This window comes from Mustela putorius, unplaced genomic scaffold (assembly GCF_011764305.1).
Source record: "Mustela putorius furo isolate JIRA1106 unplaced genomic scaffold, ASM1176430v1.1 tig00000242_pilon_pilon_pilon, whole genome shotgun sequence".
NCBI lineage: Eukaryota > Metazoa > Chordata > Mammalia > Carnivora > Mustelidae > Mustela > Mustela putorius.
Genome location: NW_025421325.1, coordinates 3,760,522 through 3,784,787, shown reverse-complemented (window position 1 = coordinate 3,784,787; position 24,266 = coordinate 3,760,522). Strand labels below are relative to the sequence as shown.

General features: G+C 36.8%; 1 protein-coding gene across 1 annotated transcript in view; it reads right to left on the bottom strand.

Annotated features, from left to right (window-relative positions):
- ANXA10 (annexin A10) overlaps window positions 1-24,266 on the bottom strand; it is a 116,167-nt gene that overhangs the window by 44,052 nt on the left and 47,849 nt on the right. The gene's annotated exons all lie outside the window — the stretch shown is intronic.

Genomic DNA, 24,266 nt, shown 5'->3' with positions numbered 1-24,266 from the left:
TTAACTTAAATTTCTAATTAAATTAAAAATTTTAAATGTCATATCTTTTATGTAAAAATAAAAACAAATGTGCCCTTGGAATAATTTCCACAAATAATTTCCCATTATTTAGTTGTTTTAACCCACTGAGCCACCCAGGCGCCCTTTTTTTTTTTTTTAAAGATTTTATTTATTTATATTTGACAGAGAGAAATCACAAGTAGATGGAGAGGCAGGCAGAGAGAGAGAGAGGGAAGCAGGCTCCCTGCTGAGCAGAGAGCCCAATGCGGGACTCGATCCCACGACCCTGAGATCATGACCTGAGCCGAAGGCAGCGGCTTAACCCTATTTAGTTGTTTTAAACATCTAGGATACAATACTTACTTCTTTTCTTAATGGTCTCTCCCAGATAAAATTTTACAAAATATAGTTTTTTATTTATTTATTTTTTTAAATTTTTTTTTAAATCACATATTCATGTTGGGAATCTGCCAAAGTTTGCAATAAATCTAATAACTATCTTTTATTTAAAAATTACGAAATAATTTTAATTTCCTTTACTCTTCTCCATCTCTAAGTCAGTTGTATTTTGCATAGGTGTTTTGAGGGTCAAGTCAAGTATGTGTGGTACTTGGCTCTGGAACTCAAACTTCAGCTTTGTCCTTAGGATTCTGCTTTCTGTCCTAGGCATGGAAATAGAGGACTGCCCACTTATGCTGTCCCGACTGGGTTTTCTTTGCTTTCTCAATCCTCTCTGCCCCTTCACTCTTTCCCATGTCCAGCTGTAGCTCCTTCCCAGTAGCCAGGTCCTTACATATTTGGAATAACACATGATTGAGAGGTTTCCTTCAGTATGGCTTGTAATGTACCTCTTTGTGAATTTGTTCTTTCACTACAACACAATTAATTTCAAAACTAATGATAAGAATATATCTGGACAATCTCAAATATTTGAAAGTTAAAAATGTATTTCTGCATGGTCTAATGATAAAATAATAAATCACAAGGAAATTAGGAAATACTTTCAATTTACTGAAGGTGAAAATACATGTTACAATTGTGGGATGCAGTGAAGATAGTTTTTGAAGATAAAGTTTTAGCTTTAAATATTTATAAGAGGGACGCCTGGGTGGCTCAGTGGGTTAAGCCTCTGCCTTCGGCTCAGGTCATGATCTCAGGGTCCTGGGATCGAGTCCCACATCGGGCTCTCTGCTCGGTGGGAAGCCTGCTTCTCCCCCTTTCTCTCTGCCTGCCTCTCTGCCTACTTGTGATCTCTGTCAAATAAATAAATAAACGTTTTAAAATAAATAAATATTTATAAGAAAAACATATGAAATAAATGACCTAAGTTTCCATATCAAAAAACTAGAAAGTAAATTAAATTCAGAATAAGAAGGAAGAAAAGAGGATCAGAAACCAATAAAATAGAACATTGATAAATGCTAGAAACTGTCAATAAAGGAAAAGTCTGGTTCCCTAAAAAGATCAGTAATGTTAATAAAATTCTAATTAGATTGATTAAGAAAAAAAGAAAGAAAATACAAAATATCAATATTGGGAATGTAAGAGTGGTGTGTAAAAATACTACAGACATTAAAACAAAAAAAAATGCCACGAATACATTAATGTCACTAAATTTAAAAAATTTAGTTAAAATGGGCCAATTTCTTGAAAGATACAAATTATCAAAGAAAGCTCAAGCAGAATTTTACACTCAATTTGAATTTCCTTATATTAATTAAAGAAGTTGAATTCATAATTAACCCCACATTGCCTATCTCTAGACCCCAGTGGAATCACTGATAAAATCCATCAAACATTTAAGGTAGAAATAAAATCAGCTCTATACAAAATCTTATAGGAAACTGTAGATGAAAGATGACTTCTCAATCTATTTTATGTGGCCAATATTGCCCTAACAACAAAATTTTTAAAAACTGCACATGCAAAGAAAATTTCATATTGATATTCCTTATGAACAAAGATTAAAAAAAGTGTGTCCAATATTCATAAATCAAAGCCATCAATATAAAAAATATGTCAAGGAATGACTTGTAATGACCAGGAATGCAAAGTCAATTTACAGTAGAAAATCAGTCAGTACAATTCCTCATTTTAGCAGTAAAGGAGAAAAGCTGCATGATATCGATAGATATAGCAAAAGCATTTGAAAAAGATTAATAATAAACATAGTAAAAACGCTTAGGAAAGAAGGAACAGAAGGAATCTCCTTCACGCTGATGCACGCTGATGGAGGGCATTTATAAAAACTTTACAGATGAGATGATACCTAGTAGTGATAGTGAATACTCCTGCCCTAAGATTGGGAACAAGGCAAAGACTTGCTCTTACTATTTGTATTTAATGTTGTGTGAGAGGTATGCACCCAAAAGAAAAGCTAAAACTGTAAACCTAGTAGAAGAAAGCATAGGAACAAATCTTTGAGTCTTGATGTGGCAAAGAATTCTTGGATAGTACATGAAAGTAACAATACGTAAATGAAAAAAATGATAAATTTGACTTTATCAAAATAAAAACTTCAGTTCTTCTAAGGAAACTGCAGGTGTCATTTCACATGTCTGACAAAAGACTTGTGCCCAGAAGGTATAAAAATTTCTTAAAACTCAATAATAAGAAAACAACCTGATAAAAATATGGACAAGGGATTTGAACTGACAGTTAATCTGAGAAAATAAGCCAGTGGGAAATAAGCCCACTAAATGATGCTTAACATTTGTCATTAGAGTAATAGGAATTAAAGCCACAATGAGATAACACCACATTTTCTTTAGCATGGCTAAAATTACAAAGACTGATAATATCAGGTATTGGCAAGGATATGGATGGTTTGGAACTGTCATATTTGTGAAAACAAAGTTACTTTACTGTATTTATGTGCTGTACTAGTTAATACCCAGTTTCAGATTATCATATAATTTAGTAGTTTTTAGCATTTTTTTCCACACTAGAATTATACACCCATCATAACATTGGTGCCATAAAGCAATGATTATTTAATTGGGCTGGGGCTGGAGGCCCATATGAGAATCTTAGGTGAGAGGAAGAGTTTGTAAAGTTATTCAGGTGAGTAATATAATATCCTGTTTGGAGGTAGGGTGCTTATTCTTTCATTCCAACTGAATATTACTGAGATGGAGAAAAACATTTAAGCGGAAGAGAGTGATGATAATATTATCCACTAAGATTTAATGTTCAGTATCTGTTATACAGGATTCTGTGTATTAGAATAACTGTGATAGTTCTTTACAACATGAAATTATAAACATCCCATGATATAGGTGAGAAAATTGTGGCTCATAGAGCCTAAGTAGCAAATTCCATGTAACTAAACAAGTTCAGTGATGGAGCCAGGATTCTGGCCTTCTGGTCTCTTTTTCCTGTTATGGCCATAAAAAGCCACTAGTGATTTATCAGCAAGGTGATGAACATAACATATAGGTGGTGAATGTGTATTTATGAACTTTTAAATCTAGTGGCAGGGGATCAGTTTTAAATGCAGACAGACCAACGTAATATACTTTTATTGTGAGAAGATAATGGTAGCTGGCAGTGGATAGAAAAGTAGAAACATTAGAATTATAATTTCTTATGAGCTTTCCTTTAACTCTAAGTGAAGCTGATTATTTCTTTGCCATCATTGCTCTGTCTTTGCATTTATTGTACTAGATTTTCATGACTATATTATATGCATTTTCCCCCCCAAAGTCTATCAGGACAGAGATTTTCACATAGATTTTACTAAATTGATCATCAATCTGTAGCACAGTGCTGAGTATAGAATGTACAAAGTATGTAGTATATACAATGTATAAATGAATATATAAACAAGTGCAAGAATAAATCAGTGAGTATTCATTCATTTAGAGAAAAACCCTATTTTACTGATTTTATGTAAAGGATAAAGTCAGTGTTAAAGCTGACAATCACCTGGGCATTGCAAGTCGTTTACTTATCGTTAGTTACATATTTGTAATGACCATTCCTCTCCAGTGTTTATAACGACATCTTCAATTACTCTGCGTATTATGCCATCCTATGTATTGGAATACTGAACCCGGATCTATGTATTCCTCTGCAGACTGAGATGAGTGGTACCACTAGATGGCGCTGGTATAATATCTTTGTTTTGTAACTCAAGTGTGTGTGCGCGCACGCGCTTACACACACACAACACACAACTGGCTGTGGTAAACCGATTTTATAAAAGATGTCAATAAAATTATGGTCATTTTTGTGAAAGAAGCAGTATCAGATATCAGCTAATGCCATTAGAGTGTACAGATTCTGGAGGTAAAGTATTTAGGTTTGAATCCAGGCTGTGTAAAAGAGCAGCTGTGAGATTGCAAGCAGGTTACTTAACCTCTTTGTGTCTGCTTTCCTAGCTCTAAAGTGAACATAAGAGCATCTACTTCATGGTTTGATCTAAGTGTAAAAATATTTAACTCCGGTGAAATTCTTAAAATACTTTCTGGCACATATTAGGTACTCAAAAATGTGTTTTTATTTTCTTCAAAAACTACTAATTTGTGGTGTATAAAAATGGTGGATACTGGACTGTCTCCCTCTCTCTCCTCTCTTTCTATCTCTCTCCTTTCACATCAGAATTTTGTCTATTATATTGTATTTCTCACAACTTTTATATTATCCAATTGTCAGTAAATTCTGTTCTAACTTGAAATATATCCAGAAAACTGAGGATTTCTTACCACTTTCACTGCTACAACCCTCATCCAGGCCACCATCATCACTCCCCTGTGTTAACGTAATAGCCTCCAAAGAGTTTCCTTTCTGTCTTTGTACCTTACAGCCTCCCTTCAACACACCCTGACAGTGTGATCCTGTAAGAATACAAATCAGATCAGTCACTCCTCTGCTCAAAGTGTCCTTTCCCGCTCTACACTCCAAGATAAAATACAACTGCTTTCATGTAGTTGATCTCAGATTAAGCAAACGTGCCAGCTATTCCGTGCAAATACCAGTGTCTGTACAGTGACTCACATGGTACATAATATGTTCTTGGGCACTTCTCTGCCCTCATCTCCTACTCACCTTCTCCATGCCCCTGATTCCTCTACTCCACCTACAGACGGCTTCTTACAGATCCTGGAAAAGCAGACCTATTTCCACCTCGCGGCCTTTGTTTTTGCCTTTCACTCTTCCTTGAGTGTTCTTTCTCTAGATATTCACATGGATCACCCCTCCCTGCCTTAATAAAGCTTGCTTTTGTCACACCCTTTGAAATTATACCTGGTTCCCTAGTACTAGCTCTATTTTCACCAGGCTTTTTTTTTTTTTTTTCCATAGCGCTACTTACTTTCTAACATGACACATTTTAATAATTTTTTTTTTTTTTAAATCTGTCTTGCAAAGGTAGGATGTAAGCTCCATTATAGCAGGTCTGTTTTATTCATGGCTATTTCACTAGCCCATAGGACTTTACTTGCTGCATAGTAAGCACTTACAAAATTGGTATACAATAAATAAATGAATGAAGACTACTTATAATTCAACAATTATTGTTTGGAGTCATTCTTGGCTATTCAAAGATGAAAAAAGGAAGGTCCCTATCCTCAAGCAGTTTTATTTAGTGGAGGGGCCAGAAAGCACAGGAATTACAATTACCTTGCAATGCAAAATGTGCTAAGAGCTATCTAGCGGAAATAGTGTGATATTATCAGCACATCTGGAAGGAGATAGTACTTTCTGTGGGGAAGATAAATATTGAGTAATATGTTTAAATAGCTAAACTCTGCATGTTCAAAGAGGAGCCTTCAAATGGGTGCTCTAATTAAAACCTTAAATTTTCACTTGGAGTTATATAAATAACTTTGTGGATGGAACCTTTGGAGTGTTACTTTCCCCAGCCTGACTGCCTCTGCTTTCTTCTTTGCCAAAGATTTGCCCTAAAGGGACTCTGTGGGAATCACAGCTTGGCCCTGCATTAAGCTAATGAGTACTTTCTTTTCAAATTGAGCTGTTCTATGCTGCTGATGAAACTGTAGATTACCCATGGTGCAGCTCTTCTGACCACTCCATTTAAACTAAAAGTAAAATGGTAGTTTCTTCTTCCTTATTCCTCTTACCTTTATATAATTATATGTAATCAGGGGCAGGAAGTAGACATATGACTGATATTTTGCTTTTCTGAATATGCTCAGGGGAACATTTTTATATGCTTTTAAACTTATATGCCTTTTTCTATTATCATAAAAAATAATACTTGCTCTTTAAACACTCAGTAATGTAGGCCCATATAAAGTGTGCCTTAGAATTTCTCTTAATTCTGCCTACCCTAATATTCATTGTATAAATACTCACATGATTTTATATTCTATCATAAAAACACTTATGTAAGCTGCATTGTCATCACAGTGGTAAGTGAATATTCTTTTGAATAGCTCCATTTTATAGATGTTTTCGCAGTTTACTTAATGATTCAATTTTCAGTGGAAATTTGAGCTAATTTTTGTCATGTAATGATGATAATACTTTGGTCTTCCAGAGAAACATAGTATTTTAAAGCCAAAGTCCTGCTCCCTGCCTCTAACACCACAATAACAATAACATTCTTTTAAAAGGATGCTTGATCTCAGTATAAAGAGAAACCCCTGGGTGTAAAAACCAGGGGATAAATGAAAATCAGAGGATAAGCAAAGGAGCTGACCTTGCAGATGACCTTGCAGGTGGCTGGGGAGAGTCGGGGTTGGTTTTGAGATTTGTATTGAGTTTCAATGTCCAGTGTGGGACATTATATGAGGACAAGAGAGAATTTATGGGGCTAGTGTAGTACAAGGAATGGAGTCTGAAACCTCTATGAGGTTGGGATCCTCAAAGAATTACACTGTCAGTAAAAGTATGAACTAGAAAAAAAAAAATCAGCATTGGAAAACAAGCAGAAAGCTCACCCTTTATTTTCTGAGTTTTAAGTAGAAGGATATTTTCCCTGTGAATTCAAAGTAATAGAGCTGTGTCTCCCTTGGGCATGACTTTTAAATTCATTCTACTGTACCCATGTGAACTGAGACCTCCATGAAGAGAAATCATCATGAAAGTTGATCCAAGGCTGACGATTCTCCTGGGACACCAGGAAGAAGAAAATGCCAAACAATTCTAGAGAGATTCTCTTACTTTCCAGGAAGAAAAAATTCACACTGAAAAAAATGAACAATCACTTTAAAAGTTCTCACAATAAAAATATAGTATGTGCGTAGAATCAATTTTCTGAAGGATAGGCAGTGGACTTTACAAACAGCTGAATTAAAACCTCAATTTGAGACAATTGATAAAAATAGAAAGAACACTATGAAAAAAAATGACACTTAAAAAGAAAGCAAATAAAACTTCTAGAAATGAAAAACTTCTAGAATTGAAAAATACAAGGTGTACTTCAAAGAGTAGCTAATAAATAACTGAGTTGGAATTCGTAAAACTACCTGAAAAAACTGTAAAAAATCCCACAGAAACAGATAAGAAATAGATATGGATATAAGGTAAGAGACCGCAAAGACTGAATGGCAAGAATAAACTTTTGTTGAATAGGATTTATAGCAGGAGAGAATGTGGACAATATCAGGAAGATAGTATTTCAAGTATCATATAATATGTGAATTCTCAGTTTTATAAAGTACATGAACCTGTTGACTAATAATGTGAAACTACAGAATACCAAAGATTAAAAAAAAAAATCTTAAAAGCAAACAGAGAATAAAAGGTAATCTACAAAGGAGAACTATTAAGGAAAGAAGGGATTTCTCAAAATTTACCAAGGAAGGCCAGGAAAAAAATTAAAATTATATCTGCAAAGACCTAAGAAATAGTAACTAGAATTCAGCCAAGAATGTTATAGCCATCTAAACTAATATCCAGCAAAGAAGAAAAAAGATAAAGGTATTCTTAAGCAGAAGACTGAAGTAATTTAATAATCATTTGTTGTTTCTGGGAAAAAAAAATGCTAAGAAATGCCTTAGGAAAAATGACATTGAGATCAGAAACATGGCATTGGATACTAGAAGAAAACTGAACAAGGAAATAGAAAATTATGAATAAAACTTAATTAATAACTTATCAAAGACATAATAATGTTTAATTTGGGGGAGTATAAAAAAAGGTAGAATAAAAATATTAAACAATAATAGTATATTGCCTGGAAAAGTCCCCCTAGCTTTTACGTTAACACCAAAGACAAAGACACAGCAGTATTGCTAGAGAATCCATTTCTAAGATGGACTCATTAAAACATTCTTTAAATGTTAACCAACTCCAGTTAAGTCAAAAGGACCATACCCTGTGCCTGGGCGAGAATGAAATGTGGCTCTGGATACTGAGTCAAGAGTGTACAAAGTTGAAACATGGTGACAGCAGTGATGAACTTACCACTCAATGTAGAACTTTGTGTGGGCCCAAAACACTGAAGTGCATTTGATTGAGGTGGGTACATATGACACACAGAAAGTAAATATCTTGCTTACTGATGCAGATCCTCTTTATTTCCTCATGTGCCCTTTTCCCCCCTCCCTTCTACCCCAGGCTCTATTGCTTTCAGAAGAGAAATAATTAGAAGTGGGACCAAGGTGTTCTTGTCCCATTGCGGACTAACACAGTCATGATGTCTGAGGATGCTGGGAGACTTCAGGGGATGGAAGGATTCAATTTTTTATGAATTTGTTGGATACAGCTGCCAAATCACCATTCTGTGCAGACCTGTTGGTTGAATTTGGGTCTTTCCCAAATTCAAATGGTAGGTGTGGGCAAGGTTTTCTGTGGAAACAAGGAAGCTAAAGGAACCTGCGATCAAGCCCTTTGGACTGCTTCCACTGTACTCTTATAATAACTTCTGTTATTGAATACAGTTGGAATTTATGTTTATTTTTCTCTTCTGGGAATGCTTGTAAGTACCAAAGGAGATCCTCTTGATAAGAAAAGAGCCATGTATAGGGAAGTGCTTCTGCCTATAGCACAAATGGGGAAGGTCTCATAACCTCAATAACTACTATCTGCTACACATCTCTGTGACATGGTTTGTTGATTGGACCCTCTGGCAAAAAAAGGCAGCATACCACAGGTGCCTCTTGGCGTCTTAAACTTGCTGCTTTCCTCATACAACTTCTGGACTTAGAAACTGAATGGCTGATAGTCTCATTTGGTGGGCCAACTGGGACTCAATGACTAGCAAGGTGGGAAGATATCAATACGTCTCATCAAATGGAAATGGCACCCTGAAGAAAACAACTGGCCTGCCCCCAGGAGTATCATGATTCTACATGAAAAAATGGCAGCTTTTCCTTTTTGGAAACTTTAACCCCACTCTGCTTCTTGAAACAAGCTGATGAATCAACAGAGACTTCAGTCAGTTGCCCTGAAAGCCTTGACTTGGGTTATTGATGGTTCAGATATGCTAAAACCAAATGATGTCCACAGGGCTGTGGTTGTTCAAATCAGTAATAGCTGTGGAACCAAAAATGGACCATTTTTGTTCAATGGGCAGAAATCAAGGTTGTTTTCATAGTTCTGGCAAGTGTTCCCCTTGATAAATTTTCTAATCTTTTTATTCACTATTGGGCTCTTAGACCTATCTAGGGTTTAACACTTGGAAAAGTACAGTTTCCATATGAAAAAGGAGTTTCTTTAGGACAGTAGTCTTTCGAAACAAACTGTGGCTGCTGATAGGAACTTTGGTGTCACACTCTCACAGATGTCCATACTAAGGGTTTAGTCCCTGGTGAGACCAACTAGAATTCAGCTACTGATCAAGCCTGCATTTGCCCAGATTATACTGTTGCTACAGTATAATGGATCCGTCATCACACTGGACATCACAACATATATACCATCATAAACTGAACATGTAGTGAAGTATTTTATGTGTCTGAGGCAAAGGTTAGCATTTCTTGCCCAGGTTTGTGAGTTGAGTCAAAACCTGACTTGCCTTACTCATTGCGAGAGAAATCATCATTCAGAGGGCATGGCTCCTGCATAGCCTTGGCAAATGGAATGCATCAGACTTGATCCCCTCTTGAGGTTTCTAGAAGTCCTGGAAATTGTTAACACTTTTTCAAGTTATAGCACTGCTTGGTTCTTGAATCTAATCTGTGTCATGTGTTTGACTTTCCAGACTATTTGCAGTCTCACAATGGTTCAGTGCATATTACAAAAGTCACTCAACAATAGAATGACAGTTAAGCTATTTGATTGAACTTCCATAGTCTCTACCAGTCTCTACCATCCGTAGGCTTCTGATATTGGTGATAATTGATTGACTCAATAAAATTTCTGGCTCTGTCTTCCTTACCTCCTTCTGATATACACAGCTTAGTAGGGCAGTTGTTCACTGAATGCAGTTTTCTCTCCTGGATAATCATAATGAAGTGTGGGAGACCATTATTGTGATAAAATATATATATATATATATATATATATATATATATATATATATATATATATATATATATATATATTTGAGCTCCAACCCCCATGTCTGGCACAGAACTACTAAAACTGTCCTTTTTTTGCATAGGAGTGAGAGGATAATCTTTTGCTGTTCATAATAACCCCTTTTCAGTCACATCTGAGTTTATGCTAATAAGGTGATCTTGAGGAAAGGGGCTGATTGCTAGAGGATTGGATTGGAATCCTCAGCCCTACTGATCTTTAGGGAAGAGAGAAGGGCTGGAGACTGGCTTATTCACCAATGACCAGTAATTCAATCAATTGTGGTTATATAATGAAGACGCTGTAAGAACTCTAACTACAGAGGTTTGAAGTGCTTTCAGGTTGGTGTACACATCAATGTTCTGGGAGAGTGACATGCCCATAGAACATATGAAAATCCATCATCCTGTCCCACATGCCTTGTTATGCACATCTCAGTCATTTTTTTGTTCCTGAGTTATATCCTTTATAATAAACTGAGAATCATAAGTACAGTATTTTCCTGAGTCCTGTGAGCCATACTAGCAAATTATTGAACTCAAGGAGGAATATGTGGGAGCCTCCAGTTTACAGCCAGTCATTCAGAAGTACAGGTGACAATCTAGGATGTCTGAAGTGAGAGAAAATTTTGGGAGACAGCCTTTAACCTGTAGGATCTGTGGTAACTCTGGGTAGTTAGTATGAGAATGATTTAGTTTGAGGAAAATAATCCGTACATTTGATGTCAGAAGTGAAGTGTTGCGTGGTGTAGAGAGAAATAGGAGTTTTCCTCTAACTATGTAGACCTATTTTGAAAATTTGGGATTCTATTCTGACCATTCCTGGTCATGATGATTCTTTTCCTTCTCCTAACATTGTCAGCCTCAGGGTGTACTTGTTGGTCTGCTCTATGGGTGGAAGTCTAAGGAAAAGTGGGCTCAGGATTTCAAACAATTCTGGTTAAGCCACCAGAGTACCTCTGGACTTTCATGGTCCTAGATCATAAGGGTAATGACTATTTAGTTGAGTACACTGCTTGTGGACCTAATGGCTTTTTTGAAGTTTTATAAAAATACGTTTGTCCCTTTTGCATCTGAGCCTTCCAAAAGAAAGTTTTGGGTGTGAGTTGGAAAAAAAAAAAAACAAGAAAAATGATGAAGTTACAACTACTAGAAAAGTGACAGTATTCTAATGGTGGAACAAGAACAACAACCTTGGCACCTGGGGTAGGAATACCTAATCACGCCACTTTGGCTCTAGAAGGTATTTAAGACAACTTCAACTCACTAGCCAAGGTTGTTATGGATGATAGACTTGTTCTAGACTCCCTCCTTGTGGGCCAATTTGAAGTCTCTGCCATCACTAATACATCTTGCTGTATCTAGATGAAAACTTCAAACCAAGTAGAAAGGTCATTACTAAAACTTCAGAATAAGCCACTCAGCTTCTTAAGATAGGCTTGATGATTTGTGGGATTAGTTGAATTCATTGGGTCCAGGTCCCTGTGGGGGCATGGTTGGAATCAATACTGCCAATTGACCTTCCCTGCTGCTTGGAATTCTTTGATAATTAAATACAGTATGAGACAAATTGATGGATTTAGTCTCAGCCTTTGTTAGTCAGAATGATAAGAGTGGCCTGGGGACTGGTGTGCTCATAGGTAAAAAAAGCCAATAGTGAAAATGGAATGTGGTGAAATGAAACGAGAGGTGATGTTGTTGGAAGACAATTTTTTGTAGATCTCATGCTTCTGAATGTTACACAGAGTGAGGCACTGACAGCCTTTGTTCTAGACTAGCTTTCCAAGGATGTTTATATAGTAATTAGCATCATGAAACAGAGATGAGTGATGGGCAGCCATCCATTCTGGCTGAAGTTTCTAATCTCATGGTTTCTCTTCTGCAGTAGAACCCACTGCATGTGCAGGTGTTATTTGGTCATTTTTGCCTTGAATTTTGGGATTGAGGCTCAGGGAACTGGTGCAAAAATTCTGACATTTTGGCAGCCACTATGACTGTGAATGATAAACTGTATTTTGTCTTTGATTCAGTAGTCTTCTGTCTTCTAACAATATCTGTGATTATCTTGGCTGGTTAGCTTGCTATCTTGTATGTCAAAGGCTCATTACCTTTCACAGTTTTTGACAGAAGATTGTACAACAACCTAATTTGAAATTAATCCATATATTTGGAGAAAATATTTATAGTCTATATACACAAGAAATAACTGATATCCAAATTATGTAAATAAATACAAATCAATAAATGGCAAGCTACTGAAAGGAAAATAAGACAATGTAGAGTCAATTTATAAAAGGGAGAAACCTTGAAAGAATTCTAGCATTGCCATTTTTCTGAGATTCAACTTATACTTCATACTTTGGACAAAAATCATTTCCTTTAAAAGATTTGTTTCATTGGGTCACCTGGGTGGCTCAGTGGTTAAAGTCTCTGCCTTTGGCTCAGGTCATGATCCCAGGGTGCTGGGATCAAGCCTCACATCAGGCTCTCTGCTCAGCAGGGAGCCTGCCTCCTCCTCCTCCTCTCTCTCTCTGCCTGCCTCTCTGCCTACTTGTGATCTGTCTGTCAAATAAATAAAAATCTTAAAAAAAAAAAAGATTTGTTTCATTGTCTACTCCTCCTTAATTACCAATAAAAGACAATTTTCAAAACAAAAAAAAAAGAAAGGAAGAAACCTAGAGGTTAAAAAAAAAACATGAAAAGATGATCATCATTATATTTTATCTGGGAAAAATGCAAGTTAAAACCATAATGAGATCCCATTTATATCTATGAAACTGGTCACAACTTCAGAAGTTTTATGAAGATTTAAGGGAAATGGGAACCATTATATATTTATTGCAGGTGGGAGTATAAATTTACGGAACGGTTTTAGAGAGTGTTTTGAAGACTAATTAGGCCTGGCTTTAGGAGTATCGAATTTTCTTTTTCCATTCTTACTTCCCTCTCTTCCTCCTTCCCTCCCGTCTTTCCTCCCTCCGGTTTCCTGTTCCTCCATCCCTCTCTGGCAGACATTGTATATTATTTTAAAGATAAATAATTGCTCAGGCTGTAACAAACATATACAGAGGTTTTTCTAAACTTCTAAAATTTTGATTGATTCTATAGAAAATTTTCTTTAAAATTATAAATTATTTTCCTGGTAGTAAAGATTCACCAAAAGGAGTATATCTAATCCATTATTTATTTGAAAGATAAGGTTAATTGTACCATTTTAAACTACTTATTTCATGCTTAATTGATCTGTGATAAATTGTATAACGAATTTAAACTTTTGAGACTAAAACTATATCCGCCTCCTCACTTCTAAAGTAAAAGTGAGGATGGACGAAAAGATGTCACACCTATTACTGGTGCTAGTGACATCATGATGCTACTTGTAAGTAGCTAAGGTAATTTTTGAGCCAGCTACTTCCTAGGTATGTTGATAGCTCAAGGTCAATATTTTTAACCATGAGACATATAAGAGGGGGAAAAAAGTATTATGAGAACAAGATGGGTCTGAAGAGTGAACTTGAACTCTTCACACATTCATATGTCTGTTTTTTTTTTTCCCCCAAATTTTATTTAAATTCTAATTAGTTAACGTACAGTGTAATCTTGGTTTCAGGAGTAGAATTTAGTAATTCATTACTTACATATAACTCCCAGTGCTCATCACAACAAGTGCTCTCCTTGATACCCATCCGCCATCAGCCCTCAATTTGTTCACTATGGCTAAGGGTCTCTTATGGTTTCCTTCCCTCTTTCTCTCTTTTTTCCCCTTCCTTTTTGTTTATCTCATATGAGTAAAATCATATGGCATTTTTATTTCTCTCACTGACTTATTTTGCTTAGCATAACACACTCTAGCTCCATCCATATTATTGCAAATGGCAAGATTTCAGTCTTTTTGATGGCTGAGTAATAGTCCTTTGTGTATACCACTTCTACTTTATCCATTAATCCAATATCTGTTTATCCAATGGACCCTTGAGCTCTTTCCACAGTTTGGCTATTGTCAATAATGCTGCTATGAACATCAGGACACATGTACTCCTTTGAATATGCATTTTTGTATCCTTTGGGTAAATACCTAGTAGTGCAATTGCTGGGTGATAGGGTAGCTCTATTTTTTTAACTCTTTGAGAAACCTCCAAACTTTTTTCCAGAGTGACAGAAATAGTTTGCATTTCCACCAAAAGTACAAGAGGACTCCTCTTTCTCTGCATCCTTACCAACGTTTGTTGTTTCCTGTGTTGTCAATTTTAGCCATTCTGACGTGTGAGGTGGGATCTCATCTTGGTTTTGATTTATATTTCCCAGATGATGAGTGATATTGAGCATCTTTTCATGTGTCTGTTAGCCATCTGGATGTATTCTTTGGAAAAGTGTTTATTCATGTCTTCTGTCCATTTTTTTTTTAAAGATTTTATTTATTTATTTGACAGAGAGATCACAAGTAGACAGAGAGGCAGGCAGAGAGAGAGGGAAGCAGGCTCCCCGCTGAGCAGAGAGACCGATGCGGGACTCGATCCCAGGAGCCTGAGATCATGACCTGAGCCAAAAGCAGCGGCTTAACCCACTGAGCCACCCAGGCGCCCCCTTCTGTCCATTTCTTAATTGGATTATTTGTATTTGGGGTGTTGAGTTTGATAAGTTCTTTATAGATTTTGGATACTAACCTTTTATTAGATATTATTTTCAAATATCTTCTCCCATTCTATAGACTGTCTTTAGTTTTGTTGATTGTTTCCTTCACTGTGCAGAGGCTTTTTATCTTCACTAAGTCTCAATAGTTCATCTTTGTGTTTGTTTTCCTTGCCTCTAGTGATGTGTCTAGTAAGAAGCTACTATGGCCAATGTCAGAGAGTTTGCTGCCTGTGTTCTCCTAGTATTTTGATGGTATCCTGTCTCACATTTACATCTCTCATCCATTTTGAATTAATTTTTGTGTATGGTGTAGGAAAGTGGTCCAGTTTCATTTTTCTGCATTTTGCTGTCCAGTTTTCCCAGCACCATTTGTTAAGGAGACTGTATTTTTTCCATTGTATATTCTTTCCTGCTTTGTCGAAGATTAGTTGGCCATAGAGTTGTGGGTCCATTTCTGGATTTTCTACTCTGTTCCATTGATCCATCCATTGATCCATGTGTCTCTTTTTGTGCCAGTACCATACCTTTCTTGATCACTACAGCTTTATAGTCTGTAACTTGAGGTCTGGGAATGATGCCTCTAGCTTTGGTTTTCTTTTTCAGGATTGTTTTGACTATTTGGTGTCTTTTGTGGTTCCATACAAATTTTAGGATTTTTTTGTTCTAGCTCTGTGAAAAATGCTGTTGGCATTTTGATAGGGCTTGCATTAAATGTAGAGGTTGCTTTGGGTAATACAGACATTTTATGATGTTTATTCTTTCATCCATGAACATGGATTGTTTTCCCATTCCTTTGTATCTTCCTCAATTTTTTTCTTAAGTATTTTTATAGTTTTCAGGATATAGATCTTTTATCTCTTTAGCTAGGTTTATTTGTAGTTATATTGTTTTTGGTGCAATTGTAAATGGGATTGATTCCTTGATTTCTTTTTCTGCTGCTTCATTATTGTTGTATAGAAATGTAACAGGTATCTGTACATTGATTTTATATCCTGTGAATTTGTCATATTTATGTATTAGTTCTAGCAATTTTTTTTGTGGAGTCTTCTGGGTTTTCTATAGAGAGTGTCATGTCATCTATAAATAGTAAAAGTTTGACTTTTTCCTCATGATTTGGATGCCTTTTATTTCTTTGTGTTGTCTAATTGCTAAGGCTAGGACTTCCAGTATTACATTAAATAGTAATAGTGAGAGTGGAGATCCCTCTTTTGTTCCTGACCATAGAGGAAAAGTTCTCAGTTTTTCCTCATTGAAGATGATATCAGCTCTGGGTTTTTTTGATATGGCATTTATGATGTTGAAATATATTCCATCTATACTGACTTTATTGAGGATTTTTATCAAGAAAGGATGCTGTATTTTGTCAAATGCTTTTTCTTTAATCTATTGAAGGATCATATGGTTCTTAACTTTTCTTTTATTAATGTTGTATATCACATTGATTGACTTGTGAATACTGAACTACCCTTATAGCCCAGGAATCAATCCCACTTGGTTGTGGTGAATAATCCTTTTAGTGTACTGTTGGATTTTATTTGCTAGTGTCTTATTGAGAATTTTTGCATCCATGTTCATCTGGAATATTGGTCTTTAATTCCTTTTTTTAGTGGGCTCTTTATCAGGTTTTGGAATCAAGGTAATGCTGATTTCATGGATTGAGTTTGGAAGTTTTCCTTCCATTTCAGTTTTTTTGAACATTTGAGAGGAATAGGTATTAACTCTTTTTTAAATGTTGGAATCTCCCTGGGAAAACATCTGGCCTTGGACTTTTGTTTGTTGGTAGATTTTTATTACTGATTCAATTTCTTTGCTGACTATAGGTCTGTTCAGGTTTTCCATGTCTTCCTATTTCAGTTTTGGTAGTTTGTATGTTTCTAGGAAATTGTCCACTTTTTCCAGATTGCCTAGTTTGTTGGCATATAATTTTTCGTAATATTCTCTTGTAATTGTTTGTATTTCTGTGGTGTTGGTTGTGACCTCCCCTCTTTCATTCATGATTTTATTTATTTGGCTCCTTTCTCTCTTCCTTTTGATAAATCTGGCTAGGGATTCATCAATTTCATTAATTCTTTCAAAGAACCAGCTCTTAGTGTCATTGATCTGTTCAAATATTTTTGTTTGTTTCTATATGTTTATTTCTTTCTAATCTTTATTATTTCCTGTCTTCTGCTGGCTTTAGGCTTTATTTGCTGTTCCTTTACTAGCTCCTAAAGGAATAAGGTCAGGTTGTGTATTTGAGACTTTTCTTCCTTCTTGAAGTAGGCCTGTATTACACAATACATTTCCCTCTTACAACTGCCTTTGCGGTATTCCGGAGGTTTTGGACTGTGGTGCGTTCATTTTCATTTGCGTCAATGTATTTTTAAATTTCTTTTTTCATTTCCTGGTTAACCCATTTATTCCTCAGTAGAATATTCTTTAACCTCCATGTATTTTTGGTCCTTCCAAAATTTTTCTTGTGATTTACTTCAAGTTTCATAGCATTATGGTCTGAAAATGTGCATGGTATGATCTCAGTCTTCTTGAGGGATTGTTGAGGACTGATTTGTGACCCAGTATGTGATCTATTCTTGGGAATGTTCCATGTGCACTCAAAAAAAAAAATGTGTATTCTGTTGCTTTAGGATAGAATGTTCTCAATAGATCTCATATGGTTCAGTGTGTCATCCAAAGCCATATTTCTTTGTTGATTTTCTGCTTAGATGATCCGTCCATTGTTGTAAATGGGGTGTTAAAGTACCCTAATATTATCATATTGTTTTTAAATGAGCTTCTTTGTTTGTTATTAATTGATTTATATATTTGGGTACTTCCAAATTAGGGGCATAAGTATTTATAATTGTTAGATCTCCTTGGTAGATAACCCCCCTTAATTATGATACAGTGTCTCTTCTAGGCAGCATATAGATGGTTTTTTTTTTTTTAATCCATTCTGATACTCTGTGTCTTTTTATTGGAACATTTAGTCTATTTACATTCAGAGTGATTATTGAAAGATATGAATGTGGTGCCATTGTGTTAACTGTATATTTGGTGTTTCTGATGCTGTTCTCTCTTCCTTTGTAGTCTTTGTTGCTTTTGGTCTCTCCCCTCCCCCCACAACTCAAAGAGCCTTCTTTAATATTTCTTGCAGGGCTGGTTTAGTGGTCATGAACTCCTTTAGTTTTTGTTTATGTAGAAAACTCTCTATCTCTCCCTCTATTCTGAATGACAGCCTTGCTGTATAAAGTATTCTTGGCTGCATATTTTTCCCATTCAGCACATTGAATATATCATGTCACTCTCTTCTGGCCTGCCAAATTTCTGTGAACAGATCTACTGTAAACGTAATCTGTCTTCCATTGTAGGTTATGGGTTTTCCCCCTTGCTGCTTCCAGGATTCTTTCCTTATCTGTGAATTTTGTGAATTTGATTATAATATGTCTTAATGATGACTGGCTTTTTTTGAATTTAATGGGAGTTCTCCATGCTGCTTGGATTTCAATGTCTGTTTCCTTCCCAAGATTAGGGACATTTTCAGATACATGCTGAACTATAAGCTGTATCAGCTATAAGCTAACCTGATGTTCCCTTTTCTTTCTCTTCTTTTTCTGGAACTCCTATGATATAAATGTTATTCTGCTTTAAAGAGTCACTGAGTTCCCTAAGTCTAGATTTGTGATCCAATACCTTCCTTTCCTCTTTTTTTCAGCTTCATTATTTTTCATAATTTTATAATAACTGATTCATTCCTCTGCTTTGTCCATTCTCATCATTGTATCCATTCAGTTTTGCATCTCAGTTATAACATTTATTTTGGCCTGACTAGTTTTTAGTTCTCTTATCTTTTTAATAAGGGTTTCTCTAGGGTCTTTTTTGCTTTTTTCAAGCCCAGCTAGTATTCTTATAATTATTGCTTTAAATTCTGGTTCAGACATCTTACTTGTATCTGCATTGGTTAAATCCCTGGCCATGACTTCCTGTTCTTTCTTTTGAGGTGAATTCCTCCATCTTGTCATTTTGTTTGGGTCACTATTTTGTGTGTGTGTGTGTGTGTGTGTGTGTGTGTGTTTTTATTAGGAAAGTCTGTTTTATACTGGCTCCTATGAGTAATAGCTGTATTAAGAGGTAAAAAGAAAGAAAGAAAAAGAAAATAAAAGCTAGGTGTGTTTTGGTCTGCTTGTTAAAAAAACCTAGATCCCATTCCCCCCTGCTCCCCACCAAAAAAAGATTCTATTTTCCCTAGGGTTGAACTTTTGCAGCTCTCTATTATCAGGAGACTTGGTGCTTGCAAGAAGTTTGTGCTACTCTTCTGGGGGTGGGTCATGTTGTGCAGATTCTCAGGTGGACTTACCCTGTGGAGATACACCTGAAGCACGCTGGGGTGGGGAATGGGGCTGATGTAAATGACTCCAGCCTCCACTGGGTGGCACTGTTTTGCTCACTGAAGTCTGTCAGTTGGGGGGAAATGTTGGGAAATGATGGTGCCAGTCTCTCGCTCTCTTGTCCACTGAGCAGGGAGTTTGCATCTGCTATTCTTCAGAATGCCCTCACAGAAGACCAAACAAGTACCTCTCTTGTGTTTCTGGCTTCTGTCAGACCCGTGCCTTCACCCTGCCTGCATCGGAGCTGTCTACCTACCTGCCAAGTCGCACAGTACTTCTGTGTTTTATCTCCAGCGAACAGCTGAGTTTCACAACTCCAAATTTTAGAGATCTGTTGGGTAGGGACCCATGCTGATCCCCTGGGGGGAAGATCTTGTTCCACTGTAGCTGGTGCCAGTTTGTCCCAGAACTCAGTTGTGCAACCATGCAACTGTCAAAGTTTTTTTTGTGTGTGTGTATGTGTGTTTTAATATTTTATTTACTTACTTGAGAAAGAGAAAGCATGAGTGCATGAGTGGGGGCGGGGGCAGAGGGAGAGAGAGAAACAGAATACTCAATAATCAGGGAGCCTGAGGTGGGGCTCAATCCCAAGACCCTGGGATCACGACCTAAGCCAAAGACAGGTGCTTAACCAACTGAGCCACCCAGGCAGCCCTCAACCATTCTAAGTTTATGGTAAAGTCTAGCCAAAAAGCTGGCACCAGGGTTTGTTGTCCCAGTTGGTGTTTTTGTTCCTATGCTAGGGAACTGGGCAGCATGTTGGCACCATCAGTGTTTTTGTCCCTGGAGAGGCTGTGTCACTACTCCCAAATGCACTCCAAGCAGGGAAACTGTTTCTCCCTGTGTGACCTAGGGTATCCTTTGACCATGCTGCCCACTCCCAGGTCTCCACATTCCTTTCCCACCAGGGCATAGCCAAGCCCATCTAGGGCATGACTCTAGAGATGGGGTGGACCACCAAGACTTCAGACTTTGTGTTCCACTGTTTATAAAAACTTGTGGTAGATAGTCAGTCTCCTTTTTCCAGTCAATGGTTTCGGGGAAGAATTTTTCTTGTGCAACCCCTGTGTGTGCGCGCTCTCTCTCTCTCACGTCTCTGTGATCAGGGCTCTCTCCCCTTCACAACGCCTATGATTCTCTTCTCCCCCAAATCAACTCTCCTCTGTTCTGCCTTCCATGATGTGGCTGATTTTCTATCTCTAGTTGTGTAGTTTTGCTCTCTCAGTCCTGAGATCAATTTCTTAGGTATTCAAAATGATTTGATATTTAACTAGCTGCGTTTGAGGGATGAGGCAAGCTGAGGGTACCCCTACTCTTCTGCCATCTGAACTTCTCCCCACATCTCTGTATTGAGTATCAGCTGCATTAGTCTGCTCAGGTTGCCCTAACAGCTGACCATACTGGGTGGTTTAAACAAAGAAATTTGTTTTCTTACAGTCTGAGGTCTGGGAGTCCCAGATCAAGGTACTGGAGAGGCTGGTATCCAGTGAGGCATCTTTTTTTGGCTTACAGATGGCTGTCTTCTTGTTGTATGGTCACATGGTCTTTCCTTTGTTCATACACTCTGCTGATATCTCTTTTCATTTAAGAACACCAGTCCTATAGAATTAGGGCCCCACCTTTCTGACCTCATTTAACCTTAATCACTCCTTTAATGCCTTATCTTTAAACACAGTTACTTTGGGAGATTAGGGCATCAACATTTAAATTTTGAGGGGATACACCAACCATGGGCCTGCCACTGTCATGAGTGCTTTGGGCATGCTAGTGAACAAAACAAAGATTATTCTCCTCGTGGGGCTTATGTTAGGGAGAGGTGGCAAAAAATAAATAATAATAATATATATAAATAAATTATGTAGTATGTTAGAAGGCAGTGAATGTTATAGGAAAAAGTAAAGAACAGGGGGAAAGGATCTGGGATGCTGGCATGGGCTTTGGGGTGGGTGACAATTTTAAACAGGGCAATCAGACGAGGTCCTCCTGAGTAGCTGACATTGAGCAAAGCCTTGAAGAATATGAGAGAGTTAACAGTATAGATAGGTATCTGCTTTTGTTATATCTGGTGTTTATTCAGTTAAGATATTGAGAAACCTTGAAAGACATAATTTAGAGTCAGATAACCTTGGTTCAAGTTCTAACTTCGTGTGACTCAGGGCCACTTAGCCGCTGCACTAAATTATATAACCAACACTACAATTTTAATGAATTCCAGATGCCAGGATATTTCAGAGCTGATTATCCCTGTTTTGGATGAACACTGAGAGAATAAATTACTGCAAGGTTGAATTTGAACCCCATTCAGGAATCATTGTCTAATTGCTAAACTTATCAGATATGTAGTTTCCCCACCTAGCCCCAGAGGTGTTTCATTGCTCCCTTGGTTTCACTGCAAGGCTACAGTGAAGTACTTTACTTTGGTGAGGAAGATCAGGAATGACCTCGTTAATTAAGTTGATAAATATGTCAGTCAGAGGCATTCCAAAAGGTTTTTCATTTGAATGTAGGGATTAGTGTACTTCCGGTGAGGAAAAGTTGATGAAATTTAGCAGCTTTCCATTAATGTAACATACCGAGAAATAAGTATTTAAGAAGCATGCCTAGACTTGCACTTTGCTCAGCAACCAAAAAGATAAACACATAAATAAATTCTCTCAAATCTTAATTATCCATATTAATAAAAAATAAAAAATATCAAAGACTAACTTATAGGAAATCTATAAACTCTCACCACAGAAAGGGAAAGATAGCAGAAGATAACAAAAGTATAGAGTAGATAATACTTTAGTATATATAAGTGGATGTACCCTCCACTTTTTAAAACAAAAATGTAAATAGACAAGATATAATTTCTTAGATTCCCTTATTCTGTAATGAAATTCATCTTCTATGTTAGACCCTGGACTGAGCTCTGCAGGGATAGTAGCAAATAATCTGTTCCCTGATCTTCTAGGGGATTACAGTCTAGTCATCAAGAGAAAAAAATAAACCAATACAACCTAGTGTGTCAAGGCCATGGTAGCAGTATGCACAGGGGATTCTGGGACCCCAGCAGAAAGTACCTAGCCCAGGGCAGAGGGTGAGTGTGACAGCAGAAAATGTTTATAAGAGCAGCCAAAGCTATACCTTCACAGTGTCATTCAACAAACATAATTAAACAATCTTGACATGTTAGATAGATACTTGTGCTGAACTTTCTGGATGAAATGCAGTCCACCTTTTGAGGATTTAAATTCTGGTAAGGGAAGCCCATATAAACAAGCTCACTAATGTGTCATTAGGTATTGAGGGGGAAGTTATGTAAAGAATGTGGTAGCAGCCAGAGTCCATTCCATTCTGTTTAGGGTTAGTGGTGTGAGGAAGTGTACAGTGTCTGGGAAGATGAGCAGGTATGCAGCTTGCGGAGGGGAGAGTCAGGACATGGTAGTAGATGGAACACCCTGATTAAAGGTAAGGGAGCAGGTACAATTAATTCGTAGAAGTACAGGTAGTTCAGAACTGTGGGAAGAAGGGGGAAAGGGAATAAAATGGAGAACAGAAACAAGGTAAGCTTTGTATGCACTGGGAAGGTATTGGTTTATTCCATGGACTTGTGGATATTTGTGAGGCGAAAATACGATAAACTTTCAGGGACCGAATGAGGAAAGCAGAAATCTAGATTTGAAATCATTCTGGCTTCAGCGTGGGGATAGATGAGAACGGAAAAGCACGAAGGTAGGAGGTACCAGTTACAAGTTTCACGTTAGTCTGGGTACCAAATGAATCAAGATGGTATAAATGAGGGAAAAAGAGAGAAATGTGAGAGGAGAGATAACCTTCAAGGCTTGAAGACTGTATGACAAAGGTATTTTAGAGGAAAGGGGCCAGCATGACTCACTTTCTTCCATTGGTGTGATTGTGTTATTAGTCAAACTTTTCCACACAATATGGATTATTCAGCAGAGGTAGAGTTTAACAAACGTTGAGACCTTTGAGGGTATAAATTGTTCAATGGATTTTTTATTCCTTGAGTTTAAGTACTTCATTTCTTAATGCTTTAATCTACTTTAGTGTAATTTTCTAGACTAAAGTAATGTCTTCAACCTAAATTAACCTGATGTATAAAATGCAAAGATGTATGCAAACCTTTGAGTTAAAAAATACTGAAAAATGACCACTTTTGTAATAATATGCATATTAGACAATATTAGATTACTGATGCTAGAACTTTTATAGTTTTTATGTTCTCTTCCAAAAGAAAACTAGCACTGTTATCATGGGAACATAAGCTACGGTAGCAGTTTACCTGAAAAAAAAAAAAAAAACTGGTTTCCTTCTATGGCTAAATTCAACTAATATAACTAGTAGTAGTATCTTCAATCATTAATTTATTCTACAACAGGGGACTACCCTTTATTTCATGTATTATAGCTGTTCAAAGACTGAGGTTTAGAGATGGAGTGAATTTATAAGAGCTAACTCTACAGAGAAAGTTTTATGATAGTGTTTCATCAATAATGCTCAGTTGACAAAGTAATTGCTATTTCAGGCCCTTTTGGCCTCAAGAGTTTTTGTTCTGAATCTGTGGTTTAAATGCATAACAAAAGAAAGGAATCTTTAATGGTACTTGCTTTGAAATTAGAATGTGATTACTTTAAAGCACTATGGATAGTTTTATTGCCTTAAACTATTTTTAACTGCCATTCCTTTTTAATGGTCTCTATAACAGCATGCTGTGAGAAGAAAAGCTAGTACAGAATTCACTTTGGTTGAGAGTTAGGTGAAGACCTGTGGAGAAGTGCAGGAAAGATATTATTTTTTTGACCTAGTGATCATTAGCTCTTTCTATGCCTTCCCTAAAGCT